This window comes from Bactrocera oleae, chromosome 4, assembly GCF_042242935.1.
Source record: "Bactrocera oleae isolate idBacOlea1 chromosome 4, idBacOlea1, whole genome shotgun sequence".
Lineage (NCBI taxonomy): Eukaryota > Metazoa > Arthropoda > Insecta > Diptera > Tephritidae > Bactrocera > Bactrocera oleae.
This window is the reverse complement of record NC_091538.1, coordinates 15,849,369-15,868,258: the sequence shown is the minus strand read 5'-3', so window position 1 is coordinate 15,868,258 and position 18,890 is coordinate 15,849,369. Positions and strand designations below refer to the sequence as shown.

The 18,890-nt window shown below is 35.0% G+C and overlaps 1 long non-coding RNA gene and 5 other non-coding genes across 10 annotated transcripts; 2 read left to right on the top strand and 4 right to left on the bottom strand.

The window, feature by feature from the left end:
* Window positions 1–2,698: 2,698 nt before the first annotated feature.
* On the bottom strand, window positions 2,699–2,770 carry TRNAM-CAU (transfer RNA methionine (anticodon CAU)). Its single transcript has one exon. It is a non-coding gene; the product is annotated as a tRNA-Met (tRNA).
* A 494-nt stretch (window positions 2,771–3,264) lies between these two features.
* Window positions 3,265–3,336, bottom strand: TRNAM-CAU (transfer RNA methionine (anticodon CAU)). Its single transcript has one exon. It is a non-coding gene; the product is annotated as a tRNA-Met (tRNA).
* A 3,754-nt stretch (window positions 3,337–7,090) lies between these two features.
* On the top strand, window positions 7,091–7,162 carry TRNAD-GUC (transfer RNA aspartic acid (anticodon GUC)). Its single transcript has one exon. It is a non-coding gene; the product is annotated as a tRNA-Asp (tRNA).
* A 263-nt stretch (window positions 7,163–7,425) lies between these two features.
* Window positions 7,426–7,497, bottom strand: TRNAD-GUC (transfer RNA aspartic acid (anticodon GUC)). Its single transcript has one exon. It is a non-coding gene; the product is annotated as a tRNA-Asp (tRNA).
* A 1,354-nt stretch (window positions 7,498–8,851) lies between these two features.
* TRNAD-GUC (transfer RNA aspartic acid (anticodon GUC)) lies at window positions 8,852–8,923 on the top strand. The gene has a single exon. It is a non-coding gene; the product is annotated as a tRNA-Asp (tRNA).
* An 8,023-nt stretch (window positions 8,924–16,946) lies between these two features.
* Window positions 16,947–18,848, bottom strand: LOC118683234 (uncharacterized). 5 transcript variants are annotated; one of them, XR_011396188.1, is made up of 4 exons: window positions 18,324–18,848; window positions 17,813–18,231; window positions 17,535–17,647; window positions 16,947–17,463 (listed from the first exon to the last, which is right to left on the bottom strand). It is a non-coding gene; the product is annotated as an uncharacterized lncRNA (long non-coding RNA). The 5 variants fall into 5 exon arrangements; XR_004979166.2 differs by having other exon boundaries at window positions 17,535–17,642; XR_004979164.2 differs by having other exon boundaries at window positions 16,947–17,481; window positions 17,842–18,231; window positions 18,324–18,844.
* Window positions 18,849–18,890: the final 42 nt, after the last annotated feature.

Below are 18,890 nucleotides of genomic sequence, written 5' to 3'. Positions count from 1 at the left end.
GGCTTCAAGGGATATGCAAGGAGGTGGTTAGTATCATGCCGAGACTCTTTTCGTGCAATACCTGTGTTTAGTATGTCAGGGTCTATTCTATAAAATCTAGGATGAAGTTGTGCGAGAGTCTCTTTGGTTTCAAGATCATTTTCTGCGTTGGGTAGTGTTTAGATACCAAAGACATCATTCACTGGGCGGATGTTCTGTTACTGTGCAGATGTTCAGTAGGAGATATCAAGAGACATCCTGTAGTTTTCCCAAGTGTGATGCTCTGACAGATATGGATCTTCTTCAGCTGTGTCTTGCTGCATCGCGACGACCGTACTGGTGATGCGCAGTTTACGAACTGTCGTTACAAGAAAAATTGCTGGCAAATTCAAACAGTTTCTGTCAATAGCAGCAGTCTTCATCAAAGTAGCTGAATGTGAAACCAAATATTTCTAATATTGCCTATCTTGGTGTAGAGGACTTCAAACTGTTGGACAAAGTCATTCCGCCTTATGCAGCAAAGTCGTAATCGTCCCGAACATATATTAACATGCGGACGATAAGGTGCATTTCAAATGTTAGTTTTGTTCAGAGAAAAGTTACTTTTCAAAGCAATACTCAGACCAAAGTAAAGAATTAGAAATAAGATGACCAAAATATATTCTGATATTTTTCCACTCTTACTGCAACACAGGAGATATTTATCTTATTCTTCTTATTATTATTACTATTTTGAATCGCTGACACTAAGAAGAAAACGTACATAAATGGCTGACATATTACACGCCTCCAAATGTTACAAATAAAAATTTTATTCCATTTTAAGCAATTGGATACCTGCAGGCAGTCATACTAAAAGCATGAAGCATAAAAAAATAGCGCAGCCTGCGTCTACCAACAACAATTTTATTGAATGATTCCAAAAAAATCGAAATGCCTATTTGTCTCCTTCAAACATTGCATCAAACTAAAATCTTTTTCGTCTATGCAATCCCTTTTAACTTTTTCTTTAACTTTTCGACGTTTCTTGTTGTTTTCTGTTTGTCACAATCCCACAATTCACTTTCGTTGCACTTATTGTCAGCTGCTCTGACAACACACAGCTTCACTGCTGCGCTTAGTTTTCTATTATTTGTGATTGTTGTTCTCTTTTTATATTTCATTTGCGATTTTTCAACGATTATCCTGTGATTGAGACGGAGTGCTATCGTATTGTAGCAATAATAACAACAATGAATGACGCGCATCAGCCAGCAGTAAGGCGGCAAGTAGTCAACCGAACAAGAAATAAAAGTAAAAAATCTGGAACGACATCACCAACATTTCATTCCTACTTGTTAATACTAAACATTTTTGTTGTTGCTCCCACACTATGGGCAATGCTGACAATTTCCTTCCTTCGATTTTGACTTCTTTCGTTGCTACGCTGTTCTTTAGAAGTTTTTAAGGCTCTTCTCTGCTCTTATCCCCGCTCGTTGGGCGCATTGCTTCTACACGTGTACTTGACTGTCTTCCAGCGACTTAAGTTTGTATGCAGTTGTGTTTTTTTTTATTGTTACTGCATCTGCTGCATCATTGATTGCGATTTTTTAGCCCACTTGAAATTTTCTTTTCCGCTTTGATTTCAAATTATGCGATAATTTCCACTGCAATATTTTTTCTTCGTTTGACAGTTTGACTGCGCTGCTTGGCATTTACTGTTTTTCGCTGCAAGTCTATACATGTTGTGATGGCGGAATGCAAGGTATGTGCATATCTAAATATGCGTGCATGTTTTTTATACATATACATACTGGTATGTGTGTATAGTGCATATTAAAGCAAATCCAATTATTCCAAAAATGTGAAATAACTATAACTTTGAGTATAGACAGTCGCGGAATTTCATTGAAAGAAAACCAGAACTAATCAACTGGTATCTTACATACAATAATACGTAGTTATACTTTAAGACATATAACTAACTGAATGTAAGTTGCAGCAAACTACATACACTGAGCAGAAAAAGTCTGAGTACAAGGTACCAACAAAAATAAATTTTTGGAACAAATAATTTTATATATATATAACCAATTTTTTGATATTCAAGGTACGTACAAGGTACATGACATGATGATATGTAGTTTTCTAAAAATAAAAGAGATTAAATAATATAAAAAAACAAAACACACGGACGAATAGAAAATCCATTATAAAAAGTCTGCGTACAAGGTACATGACTCGAATTTATTTTTCTTACGAATTATTCTTAAAATTTATAGTCATAGAATATACAAACTTAGAGGTTTCTGCCAAAGGGATGTGAGCCCAGTCCTCGTGCAGGACATCCTTGAGCATATCCTTTGAGGTATTTATGCGTTGGCGGATTTTACGTACCAGTGACTATTTAGGATTAAAATGTGGTGAATCTGATGATGTTTGAAGCTGCTTGGGAACGTTGTGAAGTAACTAAAGCTTAACTATGATATGAATGATATGAATGAGTTCTTGACTATACTAAATATGATTATGCTCTAAAATTTATATAAATAAATAATAATACAAGTATATAAAAAATATCAAATAACAATATATTATATTTGTATCAAAAAAATGTCTAACGTTACCCTTAAAAACACTAAAAAAAATTGTATATAACATAATATATAATAAATAATATACTTTTGTATGTATATAAAGTATAAAAAAATATAATAAAAAATGTATCCACCGTTTATCATAGCAGAGCAAGGTTTCGATCCTCGGACCTCTGGGTTATGGGCCCAGCACGCTTCCACTGCGCCACTCTGCTTCCTTATAATTGTTGTCAAATGTGTCATACGAACGCAACCACAGCATGTTACTAATATGAAAAAAGAAACAATAAAACAGAATATTTTAAACACGGCATCCATAAATAACAGGGTGACGCAAAGGTTAAAGGAATGCCTAAAATTAATGCATATTAAATACAAATGCAAATGAAGAACGATAAAAAATAATAATATTAAAGCTAAAATAAATATTTATAGTTAGTTCAAGGCATTGAAGATAAATACATTTTTTCTAGAGTTGAATTTCATTACAAAACAGCAAGTATTTATAAGGCATGTAAGTTAACGAATAGCTCTCAAATCGCATACAAATAAAGTATATCTTAAGTAATTCTTTATGTCGCTTAAGTACGTGGAATAAATGACAACACACTATAAATAATATTCATTTAGTATTTTCAGACTTTTGAATTAATAAACACTGGTACAATAATTGTAAAAATAAAGCATTGCTATTTGCTTTCACCTCAGATAGCAGAGCAAGGTTTCGATCCTCGGACCTCTGGGTTATGGGCCCAGCACGCTTCCACTGCGCCACTCTGCTTATGAAAATGTTGTGACAAAGAACACATTTTAATACGAGATAGTAAATAAATATAAAAAACATTTAGATTTCACTCAAACCAAAATAAAAAAATTAAAATATTGTTAATAAAACTAAACAAAATATCGCAAAGGCAAGTCAATTCTAAGATTTGTCCGAAAAGACAAATCTCAAAATCTCTTGTTTAAGAAAAATTATATATCGTAATATTTTCGAACAACTTAAATAACATAAAATCATAACAAAAAATTAGTTGGAAGTAAACGGATCCCAAAGCGAGACTTACATATGCAAGTATATTTATATCTATATTTTCCAGTTATAAACAAAGTGGCGCAGTGGAACGTAACTCCGCCCATAACTCCGAGAGGTCCGAGGATCGAACTTTGCTCTGCTTGAAAATATACATTCTCGCAGCATTAAAGCAACATTCCAACCACCCTAAAGTGATCACCTGACAACAATTGTAGTTGGTATAAAGGCATTAAAGCAACATTCCAACCACCCTAAAGTGATCACCTGACAACAATTGTAGTTGGTATAAAGGCGATTCTTAAAACGGGATACACGTATTGTGAAGATTAAATTATACTTACATTGTAAAGTGCTCAGAGTGGTGAACATTTTACCAAAAGAAATGGAGAGCAACAATCAACGGGAAAAAACAAACGAGGAGAAGAAATTATACTAAATTATAGTTATTAATAGCACATTGCCTCAAATGCAATATCTCTACAAATATTTTTTTTACATTTTTTGATTAATTTTTTTTTTACTTTTATTACTGCAAATTTAATCGAAGTCATTCCATTTTAATTATCGCCTGAAAAACGTACATCTTGTATTCTCTCGATTGTTATTGAAATCGCATGTTTAACTGTCGACGATATGCTCTTTTCTGCTTAACAAAAACAACAATAGCATTCATGTTGGTTGATCGTGAGGCGGTTGATGATCATGATTCGTAAAACGTGAAATCGATAAATTGATCCACGCCGTTATTAGGCAAACAGAAAATTTAAGCAGCAGTTATGCCGTTGGCGGCTACGTGCTTTGGAGAATTGCAACCGCGTGTACTTTGAATGGCATAAGAGCAAAACCCAACAGTAATATAAACAGCGGGGTAGCAACAATATCCCGCTGATATACAATGTTCGGCAGTTGTGACAAATATACAATAGAAATACGAAATTCATTTCGATCGCGTGCAAGCAAATGTTAATGGGGGATACGATCAACCATACTTATATAGATATGTACGTACATACTTACATACATATGATACGAAGCGATTAACGCGAGAGCGAGAGTGAGAGTGAAAATGCCGAAAGTGGCACATATGAATTGACAAAATAAACCGACCAAGTACACTGTAGAGCAAAAGTAAACGGTTAAAGATATTTTATAAAATGCATAAGGAATTTCAATTGTAAATACAATTGTTGCAAAGGGCATGTGGTGGAAACACATTTAGAAATTTTGCGAACTAATTTTATATTTTGATACTTGAATCTCCATGTGTGCTATTTCCGATGAGTAGTGTAACTTATTATTATTTTCTAATTATTTTATAATTCTTAAAAGTCAATTTTTTGTTAAACTGTTGTAATTGCGTTTTTTTAATTGTATTAAGTTCATCTATTGCATCTTGCTTTTAATATCTACTATTTCAATATACTAGAAATATTTAATAATCGTTTAATTTATAAAAAAAAACCATTTTGATCAAAGTCGAATTGAAATCTTTACAAGTTTATCAGTTGTTTTTGATATAAGCTTATAAATAAATTTTTTTTTACTATATTTTACTAGGCGTCTAAACTCACCTGCATATGTACATATGAATTAGAATTTAGTTTACGAATATTAATATTACATCATCTACTTCAAATAAATAAAGAAAAATTCCTTGAAGATTTCATACTGCTTAAACTCTATTCGTGCTTACTAAAACTCAAGGCAGATATAATTGAACTTTAAGGAGTAGTTTTACTTTAACAAAAAAAAAAAATATCAATAAAGCAAGCTAGAAATGCTACCTTTTGTGCGTTTTATACCCTGAACAAGGTAAATTAAGTTTGTAACACCCATAATTAAACGTAAAGGTATAATCAGCGTGATGAGCTGAGTTGATTTAGCCATTTCCGTCTGTCTGTTTGTCTGTATATAGTTAAACTGTTGTCTCAGTTTGTAAGACATCGAAATAAAATGTGCAATTTTGCACACGTTCATTTCTCGTCAAGAAGCTGCTCATTTGCCGGAACTGCCGCTATCGGACCAGTATAGGATATAGCAGCCATAAAAACTGATCGATCAAACTCAAGTCCCTGTATGGGAAACCATTTTTTTTTTTATTAAGGTATCTTCACAAAATTTGGCATAGACTATTGCCGAAAACAACGCTACAATCTCTGAAAAACTTGACTGATGAAAATTCAGATCAGACCAATATAGCATATACATAGCTGGGTATTATGACTACGGTGCAGTCGAAGTTGCTTTTTGTTTTTTTTGTTAGAAAAAGTTTTATACACACATATATATATATATATGTATACAGGTATGTGTATATTTAATTCGAAGACTGTAGCACATTTGCTTGTGCGCTCTACTGTAAATGGGAGAAGCAATGTATAGCGCTTTATGATGGCATTTTCAAAATTTATATGTGGGTATGAATTTACATATGCATATATTTAACACATACATATGTACGTATGTAGATACTATGTATGGCGAGTAGAAAATAAATTTTAGGCAAGAGGAATGTGAGAAGAGCACACGAGCCATAAGAAATGTAAAATGTTTCAAATATGTATGTACTTAAAAGTTGACAAAGAACAACAGTTCCACAGTAAAAGTTCATTTTCTAGCTAATTGTGTGAGAATGCTCAAACAAAACTCGCCATAAGCCACTCGCCAGCACTATTATATTGAGTGTGACCAAATATTTCTTGGCTTTGCGGTCAAAAGTGTACCTACCTAAGTACTTATAAACATACATTCACACATAACGACATACTTCGTAAATACTTGTACATATGTATGTACAGTATATGCATTGATAATGCCGCTGACTCAGTTCATTCATTTGAGAATTTCGTTTAGCAGTTTTGTTTAGCTGCTGCTCTTTCCAACTGAACGAAATTCGAGCAATGCTTGCTGTGCACCTTTGTTTGCCTGGTATTTTACTGAAATGATTGAACGATTTTTGCACGGTTTTTAAATAAATTTTTTAAACAAAATGGTCGTTGATTGCAGCCATATTAATTTTCTATAATTCTCAATTTTTATTAAGTGGATTTAGTGCGGACGAGATGATAATTGACTCACATGCGCACATGCTCATACATAAGTACATACATATGTACCAAGAGCTGCAATACTTTAAAAATGGCGTTGATTAGTTTGATTTATTTGTTTTAGTTGGAAATTAAGAGATGAGAAGGAATATTGTTTAAAATTATAATAAAAATAATATTGAATACTGCACTAAAAAATACATAATTAATGTAATAAAGAATAATTTAAGGTAAATTCAGCTCACTACAATTATTTCAATATATAATATTATAAAGTATTCAATTTGAATTATGTTATCATATCCAAAAAATGGATTATTCATAATTTATTTTCAAAAGCACTCAAAGTTTAAACCACTCTTTCAGAATATATTCAATTAAAGCAGTCAAATTATTTTGGTAAATTAAAACATGAGCGCTGTTATAAAGCATTATTTTGAGTTTGCTCAACATCCTCGATAGTATAGTGGTCAGTATCCCCGCCTGTCACGCGGGAGACCGGGGTTCAATTCCCCGTCGGGGAGAACATTTGGATAATATTTTTTTTGTACAATAAGTTTTAAGATTTAATTTAATTTAAGATACAAAAAATATAAATTGCAATTTTGAAGTTGTTTGCATACATTATGTGCATTTATAACCTAAGTTTTTTCTTATGTGACTTAATATAAAACAAAGATACATATATAAAACTGAGAATGAAAAAATTATAGAATTACCTAATATTATTCATAATAAAAAAGATACATAAATACATACAAATCAATATATATATACATATGTGTATCTCCCCGACGGGGAATTGAACCCCGGTCTCCCGCGTGACAGGCGGGGATACTGACCACTATACTATCGAGGACGAATAAGTTACAGTTATGATGAAAATTGTTTGAAGTTTGAAATGTTTTGAAAAATTGTATTGGAAAAAAAAATATGAGTTATCTATTTATGTTTATAAAAATTAGGGTGGTCGTCCAATATAACGAGTCTTATATTGTACATCTAATTCGTAAAATCGAAAAATTCTTTAAACTAAATAAATTATTTGTACCTATAATAATATATTATTATATACATATATATAATTTAATTCGGCGACAACAAAATTTGAAAACTGTATTTATTTTTTAAAAAATAAGTTTCAGCATTCGTTTTGTAGCAATTTCCAAGCTTTTTAGTCCTTAGTAAACAAATAGTATAGTAAAGTATTCATCCAAGCCGACTTCGAATTAACTGGTAGCAATTTGTTTTTGAAAGGTCTCGGTTTCTGAGATTTTCCAATTACTAAAAGTGGTAATTTCTTGAAGTATTGACGCACGCCAAAAATATTAACATTTCTTTGGTGTGCTCTCTTTCTGGTGCAGATGCTTCGTCAGGAAGAACATACATAGGTTTTTTCAGGAAGCAATTTCCAATAAATACCGTCTGTTTATAAATGGCTCCACACTATCTACATAAGAAGATAGCTTTTTACCACATCTTTTAAGAAGACGTATTACGAAGCAATTTTTGATTTAGACATCCAACAATCACTAACAAAAAAAATTTCGCTCGTAAAACTTAAAATGAATTCCTCGCCATTGTTTTTAAAATGGTAACACTAATAGTGATATGGTTTCGACGATTAGTCATAAACCATGTGTAGAGGGCCTCCATTCTATTCTCTAGGAAACTCATTTTGTTTAAGGGACTTACATACTGATTTTGTTTAAAACATGTACATATGTATAAATAAAGCTGTATATAATAATGAATAATATAATATAAATCATAAAACAATATATTTGTACCAAAAATTTTTTGCCAAAAAAATTAACACTGCAAAAACACATAACAATGATATGAAAGATCGGTCAAAGTGACAAAAAAAAAACGAATTCCCCGACAGGGGACAACTATACTATCGAGGATTGATATTAAACGGTTGAGTAAATTAGAATATTATATACAATGTAAAAAAAAAATTTGATTTGAGAAAAGTTTTCAAATTAAATTTACAAATATTCAAATTAATCAACAATCAGAGAGTAAAAAGTTTTGAAATTATATTCGAATATTAACTATGCGAAGGAAAGTTTTATGTTACATCAAGGATGAGTGCAATTTGCCTAATAGAAAGAAAAATATTTCGTTAAATTAAATTTCAAATTATAAATATAAGCTTAAAAATGTAACATGTTATTATTTTTTTGTACGCTATAGTAAATAACGGATCCTCGATAGTATAGTGGTCAGTATCCCCGCCTGTCACGCGGGAGACCGGGGTTCAATTCCCCGTCGGGGAGTTATTACAATTATTTTAGTTTAAAAAGAACCTATTCTTTAATTAAGAACAGTTAATTTATTAAGTTAGAAAAAAATAATTTAATTATACACGTACCTAGCCTTAAATATACATATATATATTAGGGTGCTTCAATTTTGAAACTCAAACGCGGAAAATTTCTTTGTTGTCATCTGGTCACTTTTAACGAATGCGAAGAATATTCGCTATATCTTAATTTTGTTCTAAAATATTTAAGTGATACCAACTGTTCCGCCGATTTGCTGAACGTGCACATTAACACTTTGAATATTTTCAATTTTGTTGAATATTTTTCTGTTAACTGAGCAACATTGCACAATTTCACCTTGAAATAAACAATACAGAGAATTGTACGCTGTGTCTGCTAAAATTTGTGTGCGAAGGCATATGAAAACTGGAAGCTGGGGGAAGCAATAAAATTTCGCCAACTTGGCATAAGACAAATAATTAACAGATTATAAAGTTTTCGCCGACCAACGTTTAAATAATGAAAAGACGGCAAAGTGGTGTGAGAGCCTGATGGGTCACCACGGTACTATTGAGTGGATGGCAAAATCGAGCGAAAGTTGCTGTTGATGGCAGCTTAAAGAGGTGTGGGCGCGCTGCTGCTGCAATGGAGGACATTTAATTATACAGGGTGGTAACTACAATTTCTTAATACTAGGTTACTTTGACAGCGAAAGCTTGTGACAGATTTTGTGGTGATGACAACATAGGGTATTTTTCCAATCGATAGTGAGCGTTACAGAGTTAGAATAAATTTAAAATTTGTATAGGGTGTCTTGAATGACCAATATTATGTAAAAAAGACTTTAAACAGGTTTTGGCACTTGATTACCGGTACACAATCCTACACAGCCTAATGAGCACGTCTACTCTTTAATTTGATAAGCAGGACATGTATGTATGTGTCACCCTCTATATATCACGCTTGCTCATAGCAATTACGCTGTGGCCGCAATATTGAGTTGTTCGCAAAGAACTTTTGTTAGAGCAGCAATGAAGACGACGGTGACAGCTGTTGCCTGCAACTGGACTGTATGTCGGCTGCTACCACCGGCAGTCGGAGAAGACAAGCAACAACTAAAGCTTATGGCGACTTCCTGAAATAGGTGGAGCAACAAATATAAAGAAATGAAACGAAATGTATATACTAGGTACATAAGTGGGCAGCTGGCAGGTAAGCGGCTGCGAAAAGTTTGTTGTTGATGCTATTTTATGCGCGGCAGCTACTCTAATGACACGGAGTTGGATGTACCGTGTAACTGGTGGCATAACCCTGTTGGAGCGCTGCAATTTTCTTGGCAATTTGTTGAAATTTATATTTGGATCATTTGTCTGAGACTTAAAACGCGTCGCAGCTAGGTGGCGGCGCCCAACTGGTGCGACGCTAGAGAAGCGTCACGCCAACGCTATTTTAGGGGTGCGCGTAGGTGGAATTATTTTCGTAGCATTTGATTGTAGTTTATTTGGCATTTTCGTGCGAACAATTGAAATTTATTTGAAACGTAAGCGCCGCGGACGTACGACGCAGCTAAATGCAATGCATAAGCGTTGCTGTAGAGTGGCGGCAAGGTGAATGCGGAGAGCACACAGAACACACTTACCGTGGGCTTTGTGTGGCTACTCGCACACTGTTAATTACGCGAAAATGCATTAAATGCGCGAGCGCTTTTCCGCGCCACACGCACCGCGCCATGCCGCGTTCAATGAAATAAAACGCCAAGTTTGCCAGTATTGGTGCACTTCTGCTCTATTTCATGCCTTAATCAGCTAAGCAGGCAAATTTATTAGGCTTTCGGTGAATTTATCTCGCTGACGATGGATGAAAATAGTCAATGCTTGGAGAGTGGATGAGGGAGATGGCGAAGTGCGCGCATTTACCTGACTTGCATTTATAAAACATACTCGTACATACATACACATTGCAAACACCGACAATGCCGCTACGGACGGCGCTTAATAACTTGGTAGAGGCACTTCGCTTTATTTTTGTTGTTGGCAAAGTTTTTCCAAACTTGCCTTAAATGCGATTATTTCGACTCGCCTCGCTTAGAAGCGCACGAAAAAGTGCTGCACAATGCAAAAGCAAAAAAGCGAAAAAGTAAAAAAAAGCATCAAACTATAAAGAAACGCTTAAAACTTACGCTTAAGCAAATAAAAGCAAAGAAAGTGAAAGAAGCTAGCGAAATGCAAGCAACTCAAGTTTGACTTTCAGACGCAGCTTAGCGTATGCACAGCGCGCACCTGGATTTGCATGCATACAAAGACAGCTACATAGCAGCGCGCTAGGCGCAACCAAGCAAGTAGTGTAAGAAGCAAAGGGAGAAAAGAAAAAGCGATGCGCTGTGCAATGTAAAAGTTGGCGCAAAAGTTTTACACGGCGTTGCCAACATCGCCAGCACTAACCAATCTGCATATACAGTTGCCGTTGCGGATTACGCGCTAACGCGCCTCCTGGTATGCTAAATGTTTATATAAAGGTAGAGAATGTAAAGGTGTGCAGCCGAAATTTTTGTACATTTAATGGCACAAAAGCAACACCGGCGGTGTGTTGCCTGCGTTGGATGGTAGTGTTGGTAGTAAAATTTAAAATTTTCTACAAATCCAGCTGGAATTCGGTGGCTACAAATGCCAGACGACACGCAGCGCTGCATTTGGGGTGCATACAGCGCGCTTATCGCCAATTGCGTTCGCGTTTATCTGCGCGCAATTACTTCCGCTCACCCCCGTAAATTTTTGTTTACTCTTTTTTCGCTCACTGGCATTTTTAATCCGTTTGTTCGTTTGCGCGCTCGCTTTCAATTTGCCGCATAGCATTTTGCATTTCAGTTCCTATAAATATGCATTATGCCAGGAATGGCCTGTGACTTTGTAGCATATTCTAAGGTGTGTGCGGGTCATTTGTCGGGTCAGCGCTTTGGCCCGTTTTAAATTAAAAACTCCTTCGCACAATCAACCTGCCGCAGATTAGCCGTCTGCGTAAGTATGTACGTATGCTTTGTGTGCACCTGGAAGTATACTATATACGCTTTTATGTGCAATGCTATACACCTAAAAGTATGCTACGAAATACACGTTTCGTTCGTTTGTATTCACATACATTTATTTTGCATAATTTTTATCACTTTTTAATGCATTTTTTAAGTTTCCATTTGGCAATTTCATCTGTGGACAGTGTCTTGGAGCGTCTGTGCATCTGTCAGTGTTGCGAAAAGGTGAACGAATTAATTGCATTTTAAGGCAGCAGCTGCGGCGAATGTTTCCTTTTGTATTTTTATATTGCAAATGAGATTGCGCGTTGATTTTCGAGTCATCTGTTTGATGCAAGTGTTCAAAATTTACATAGAAATTGCAAACTATGTGTGTATATGTATGAGGGAGTGAAATACGATGAATCTAAGATATATCTATGATCCTTTACGGTATAGCGAGACTCAAAGCGAACAGAGATACATTTTTAAACATGTAGAAAGTGAAAAGCAAAGCCTTAACTTTGTTAGAGAATTGTTTACTAAGTAGCACCTGAAGCTTATCTTTAAAACCCTAGCATCAAACATTAGCTATTGAGTCTATGAGTGCCACTCGTTGAGCCCGCATATGTCGCATTGATTTGATTTGGAGGCCCATGAACTTAGAAACATGTTGTTTCACGCTAGCTTTCCTGGTAGCTTATATAGGTTGAGGTTAGGTTAAGAGGTCGATACTGAGAGGGATCTCATTTGAACAGTTTAGAAAGCCGATCCGTTGTGATACCTAAAACTCCTATATACTGGGACATAAGACCCTTACAAATCGACAAAGCGCTTGAGCCTATCACACTTTTGTTGAGACGGTTTCCGCTATGTCTTCTTGTTCGTCGAAGATAAGATTACTGAGATCTTTCAGCCTCAGTCTTGCAAAGCCTGACAATGCAGGAGAAAGTGTCTGGATGTTTCCACCTCACCCTAGTCCATACAACTTTGACAACTAGCGTCCGACAAGATTTTTAGCCTTAAGCTGTTTGGCGATCTGAAAATAAAGTTCTCTTCTCGACACTACTAGCGTGGATCAACAGTGTTCTGCAAGCTGGTTAAGGCTTTTAACTAAACCACTTTAGAAACTCTAACCATATTTGATAGACAGCTGGAGAGGGAGAGGTAGAAAACACTCTCGCGTCCATATCACTTTGAAAGATTGGGTATATGTTGAAAACTTTTGAAAGTTGAACTGTCTCTGTACTGGAAAATTTAAAACTAGTGGTTGTTGACCTTGAAGCCACTGCGAATACTCGAGCATATTCGGGCCCAGATTGAAACCATCTCCCATTGGACTCAAATTGTTCGTAGATTAACTATATTGTAGGCTTCACAAACCTCATGGTTAATAGTACATTTACTTAACTAGTTTCATCCGAGAAAATGCTAATTTGTTAAAACTACTCTAAGAGCAGTTCACCCAAATGTATAATGGAGTAATATTATTGCCGAGCATAGAGGACCGATTATATTCGATCCACAGATTCACAGCCAGTAGCCCACTAAAAGTGACTTAAAGACAATCTTTAATTTTAGAATACAGGAATCTTTCTATTTTTAATTACTATGCAGTAAGACTTCGTCATGTTAAGTATTCTCCAAATTTATACCACCAAGAGTGGCTCGTTGATAGTCGACATTCGAATGAGCATGAGAATGAGTCTTAACCCTCGTTACCAGAATACCCAGGCAAGGACTGGTCCTCCGATAATTTTAGTCAAAATCGGATTAGGCTCTTCCTCACTTTTGTCAGAACCAGCATGTCCATAAATGCAAGATCAGTTCCCTTATCGAACTTCATACTCTTAGCCGTCTGAACTTTAATTCAATTAACTGTCTTCAGTGGTATTAACGGATGATGATGAATTTCCCCCCGACAAGTCCAGTATTTGAGGTACAGTGAAGTGTTATTTTGTAATCGGTATTAATTCGCACGAATGACATCGTATACCACTACGTTGTATGCGCTCAAATACATATTTACACATGTAAAGCATTTGCCGTAAAATACCTTGTAGGAAAATCATAGCCAGTGGCTGGAATTTTTCTAGGTATTAGGACCAGCTTAAGAATAAGTCTTTGTATTTTTATTTTTGAATTCAATTTAAGTGAGTATTTGAAAAAAATATAACATTAATGTTGTGCAAACGCTTGCTAGTCTATCTTTATTTGATTATACCAGTTTATACCAATTTATGTCAGTTGTTGTTTAATTGGCAACTCTTTCAGGTTCGGTGATTCTAAGAGAAATATTCATATGCATATGATGTAGTATATATATACGTGCTTTTGCAATTTATACTTTTAGAAGAACTCCGTTTTACAAAAATGTATGCTTAGCATTTGAAAAAATCTCTCTACATGGTCTTTACAGATATATAAAGCAAATATATGAATATTTGCTTAAAATACTTGCTTACATATGCACCATATGTATATGTATGTTGAAGGATGGGCTGTGCCATCCGTGCTATCAAATTCAAAGGGATATGAATATAAACTCCCTCGTAATCGCCGCTCTTAATGGTCAACTTGATTGAAACAATGCTTCAGCAAACACATTAGACAGTGTTTTAATTCATAGACAATTTTTCTAAAATATAATTTAGCCGTATATAGGTTTAAGTGTTTACCATCATCACATTTCACAAAGATTGAAACATTGGTCCGAGTGCCCTTGATTAAACTTTGTCTAATACATCAGAGAAGTCATATTATATAATTGGGTGTTGTTTTTTTTTTTAATAAGTACAAAAATATACATAATAGTTAAGTTTGGCAGGTTAAAGGTTTATATGCCTAGGATAAATAAGTTAAATTTGTGAAAAAAGAAAATTCTTTCGGTAGATCAATCTGTTCCTGACCACAAAATATGCATAGATCATGCAGAGTCTAAGCGGCAAAAAACTAAAAATTGTATACGATTTCTAATGCATGTTTTGAGATGTCCGAGTTTTTGGCGACGAAACATCAAGTTTTTTTATGCCTTTAAGTTTAGTCAAGCTTTTCCTTTCATTTGTAGCATTACCCTTGCTGTTAACCGACATATGAAAACCTATAAGTTTTAGGCCAACTTCGAACTTTTAATGAAGTTTTCATGGCAGAAATATTTTTGAGAATTGCATATTTTGCTCTCTACAAATTCAACTTAAATGTCATTTAACTTTTACCGCTTGAGTTAGTCCACATAGATTGACATAACCAAGTTTTTAAACTTCGCGCAAACAAAAAGCTACCATTGCAGATATAATTCCAATAAACTAAGCAATATAGACACTGTATACTCCCACAGAGGCAACACATTGCGACCACCCAATCAACTGGACATTGACGAATTTCGACATTTTATTCCATTGTGACGGACCAACAAAGCTTACTTTGTGGTATTGTTGCAAGGAAAAAATGATGAGTGAACATAAGTATATATGTACAGGTGCACTCTGATATTTTTGTATTTATCTCTTATATAACATACGAGGACGCGTTTTCACGTACGTTGAATGTGAAGGAGTGAAAGTATTAACACAAATATAATTATCTTCCTCAATGAGTTGCGTTCTGCGTCAATTTTTGGGATTATATATCATTGGATTGGTGCCAGGTCAGAGCTTTACAAGATCGAAGTTCTACATAACCACAGGTAAAGGAATTTAACTCTTGTGAATGAACCCAATGTCGTTGACGTTCGTATACTTAGAGCAGTCACGTCCATTGATCAAAGAGGACGACTTCTTGTAAGCCCTTGCATTGTTTTAAAGAACTTGTGTCTTGTTTAGATCTCGTACAGTTCAGAATCAACCAAATGTGCTCAACTTGCTTTTTATGAAATTGAAAAATACAGTCTAGGCAAGCATTTGAGTGTTGAGGCTGAGGTCGAGCGTGGTCATTATGGAAATTTATTGCCTCGTATCTAACATAGTCTCAAATTCCGAGCGTTTTCGGCAGTTGTCGCCTCAATTTTATGTGTTGTTTTCGACAGCATTCTTCATTAATAATTTCATCTGGGTTTCGGGTTGTCGTAATGGATCCATTTTCCATCACCAGTTACAATCCGATACAAAAGCGATTACGACATGTAGGTTCAAACAGCTAACATTTCTGACATGAAACCGTCTTTCAACGTCTCTTGGCTTCAATTCCTATCACACCCAATTCACCTGCTTTTGAATATACGATATCTGGCTGCTTTTAAACGTTTTGCAATGACTGCTTGACTAACTCACAATGATTCTGCGAGCTCTTCTTGCTTTCAGTTCGCCATCTTCAAAGTGTAACGCTCAAAGGCATTGAAATATTTTCAGGCATGTGACAAAACTGGAAATCCGATCGCGCTTATACAACGTGATATACAGATTACTAAAGACATCTATTGGAAAAATAATGGATATCTTTTTCCTAGACCTATTATTTACAAAAAAAGTTAACGGCTTTTCAAACAATCCTCATATATGCCAAACATTAATATTTTGATATTGCCTTCTCCCTTCGGTTATATGTATATAAACTCAAAATCATTCGCACGGAAATTACCTACGCGATAAACAGTCACAATAGGGACTTAACGGTACATATCAACTCGTATAAATATTTTTATTTTCTTGCATATATGTACAAGTATGTAGTATATGTTTGTACGTACATTGTAAATATTATATAACACAAATCCTCACATAGCTCAATATACTACCGTATAACCAGTGCAAATCAATGAAACTGCACGTCCTTCAACTCTACAGCATGGAGTGGCAGCATGGACGACTACAGCCGAAGATGAAGTGCGAAGAACAATAAGTGTACACGCGGAATTCCGGTCTATACGACAGCAAAATTGCTCATGAATGAGTATGTATGTTTGTGTCGACAGATGCACACGAGGATAAAGTTAAAGCTTGCGTCCAAACTGGATTATCAATATCGAAGTCTCCAAATGAAATTTATAAAGCAAGGTTGTACAGATTTTTTAAATGAAAATTAATTAAAAAAACATTTTTCAAATTTTAATTTAACAATCATTTTGTTATTTATAAGTATTTTAGTTATACATCTCAAAGAAGGGAATGAAGGGATCAGAGAATTAATTTATTAGTAGTTTAAGGTGGCTGCGGCAATTAAGACTTTATGTTAGCTAAGAGTAAGATAGTGCTGTAATTAATTCCACCAATGCCGTCGACTACATCAGTATTGAATGAATTATATATATATATCAGGACGAGCTGACATTGTAAGAAATTGCAATGAAGGAGAGCTGTGAAGATCTTGTATTTTGGGAATGATGTCTTCAATGCAGTTAAGAGATAAGATTTCTCTACGCGAATATTGAGTGATATCCCTGGATCCGATATATATTCAAGTACGTTCCGACTAGGTCTGGGCAAAATGTAACATTTACTTATGCTTTGGAGGCTTTTCGCAAAACTTGCTTGTAGTGGTACAGCTTTCCGAAAGCCATGAAATCTGCTTGTTTCTGTTGTAGTTGATGTTGTGCCGAGTTGACAGTTTTTGTCTGTAAAGAAATCCAGAGCTTTGCTGATGACGTCGATACGACTATCGTAAGAAAATTATCTTGATTCTCACTTTACTCAGAAACTCTCGAGGACAATTACTAGATCTTATTTACGGGTTGACTTAATTGACCATTCGTCCCGGTTTGGCCGGGACAGTCCGGGTTCCAAGTTAAGCGTTCTGTGCTTAGAAATTAAAAAAAAAAGAATGAATTAAATAAAATTGTGTTGCTCTCTCACCTATTATATGTCGCGTTATTCAGTGAATTATAATATGGCAAAAATCGACCACTAAAAAAAAAGTGCCGGATTTTGCCAGTGCAAATATGGTCACCTAAGGGTAGACCTTACCTTCGACTGTTACCCTGCTAGTTACTCACGATTTCGTTCTCATGTTTTCGCCTTCCTTGTGTTATTACGTGACACTTCGAACCATTGACCGCAGTTTCTTGTTGCTTGACAGCTTCATTGTTTCTGTTTTCAACCCTTTTAGAAAGTAATGTCTGCAATTCAATCTCTAAAGCATTTAAAAAGTTGCCACCTATATCGTCTACTAGATTCAAGTACAAGGCGAGTGATCAATGACGATACGCTAAGAATTGCATTTTCTCCCACTCACAGCCAGTTTCCTTCCGACACTCGATCGTTGTTCAGATCCACTTTCGCTCTTCTTGTTTTCCGTATTCAGTATTTTTTAGCAGAAACTTGCTATAGATATATCATAGTTACATATATGAGGACTGAAAGATTCTTACGGCTGTGCCTTCTGTCTATGTATATAAAAATAAAATGGAATCCTTTTATGCTTAGTATAGAAATCCATAACCCAGAAAGCTTCTCTTTAGTCGAATAAATATCTAACCTCAATTTTCCACCCTAAGTTTCTAATAACTAGTTTCAGTGCTCCTCATTCGGTCAACAACTCGTTGATACACATATTTACATAGTTAAGATCTCCCAGAAATTAAAAAATATTCCAAACTTTTACCGCTGACCAAGGAAGTAGTAAACGCTTCCCTTTTAGCATAATTTATTTTTTTCCTCAACTTCTTATCGTTTTAATTAGTTTCGAAAAGTTTTCAACGGACACTCGTTCGCTTGCTGTTTGCAACGGCACTCGCCCGCATATTTACCTAAACGCATGCAAACCAAATCATCGACTAACAAATGTACTTATGAATATATTCTACCTAGAAGAGCATATCAGCACCGGCTGGCGCCTAATGATGACCAACAGTTGGGGCAGAAACAGTTGTTTAGATAATAGTAGAACAAAAACAATACTTATTGCAGATAAATACTTGCGTAAAATTGCTGTAATTACGCAAGTGGAGCAAATGAGAGAATAGAAAACCAGAGTAATTATTTGCATAGACTGTAATCGGATAAGAAACGATATGAAGTGCATTCGCTATCTATTAAATATACG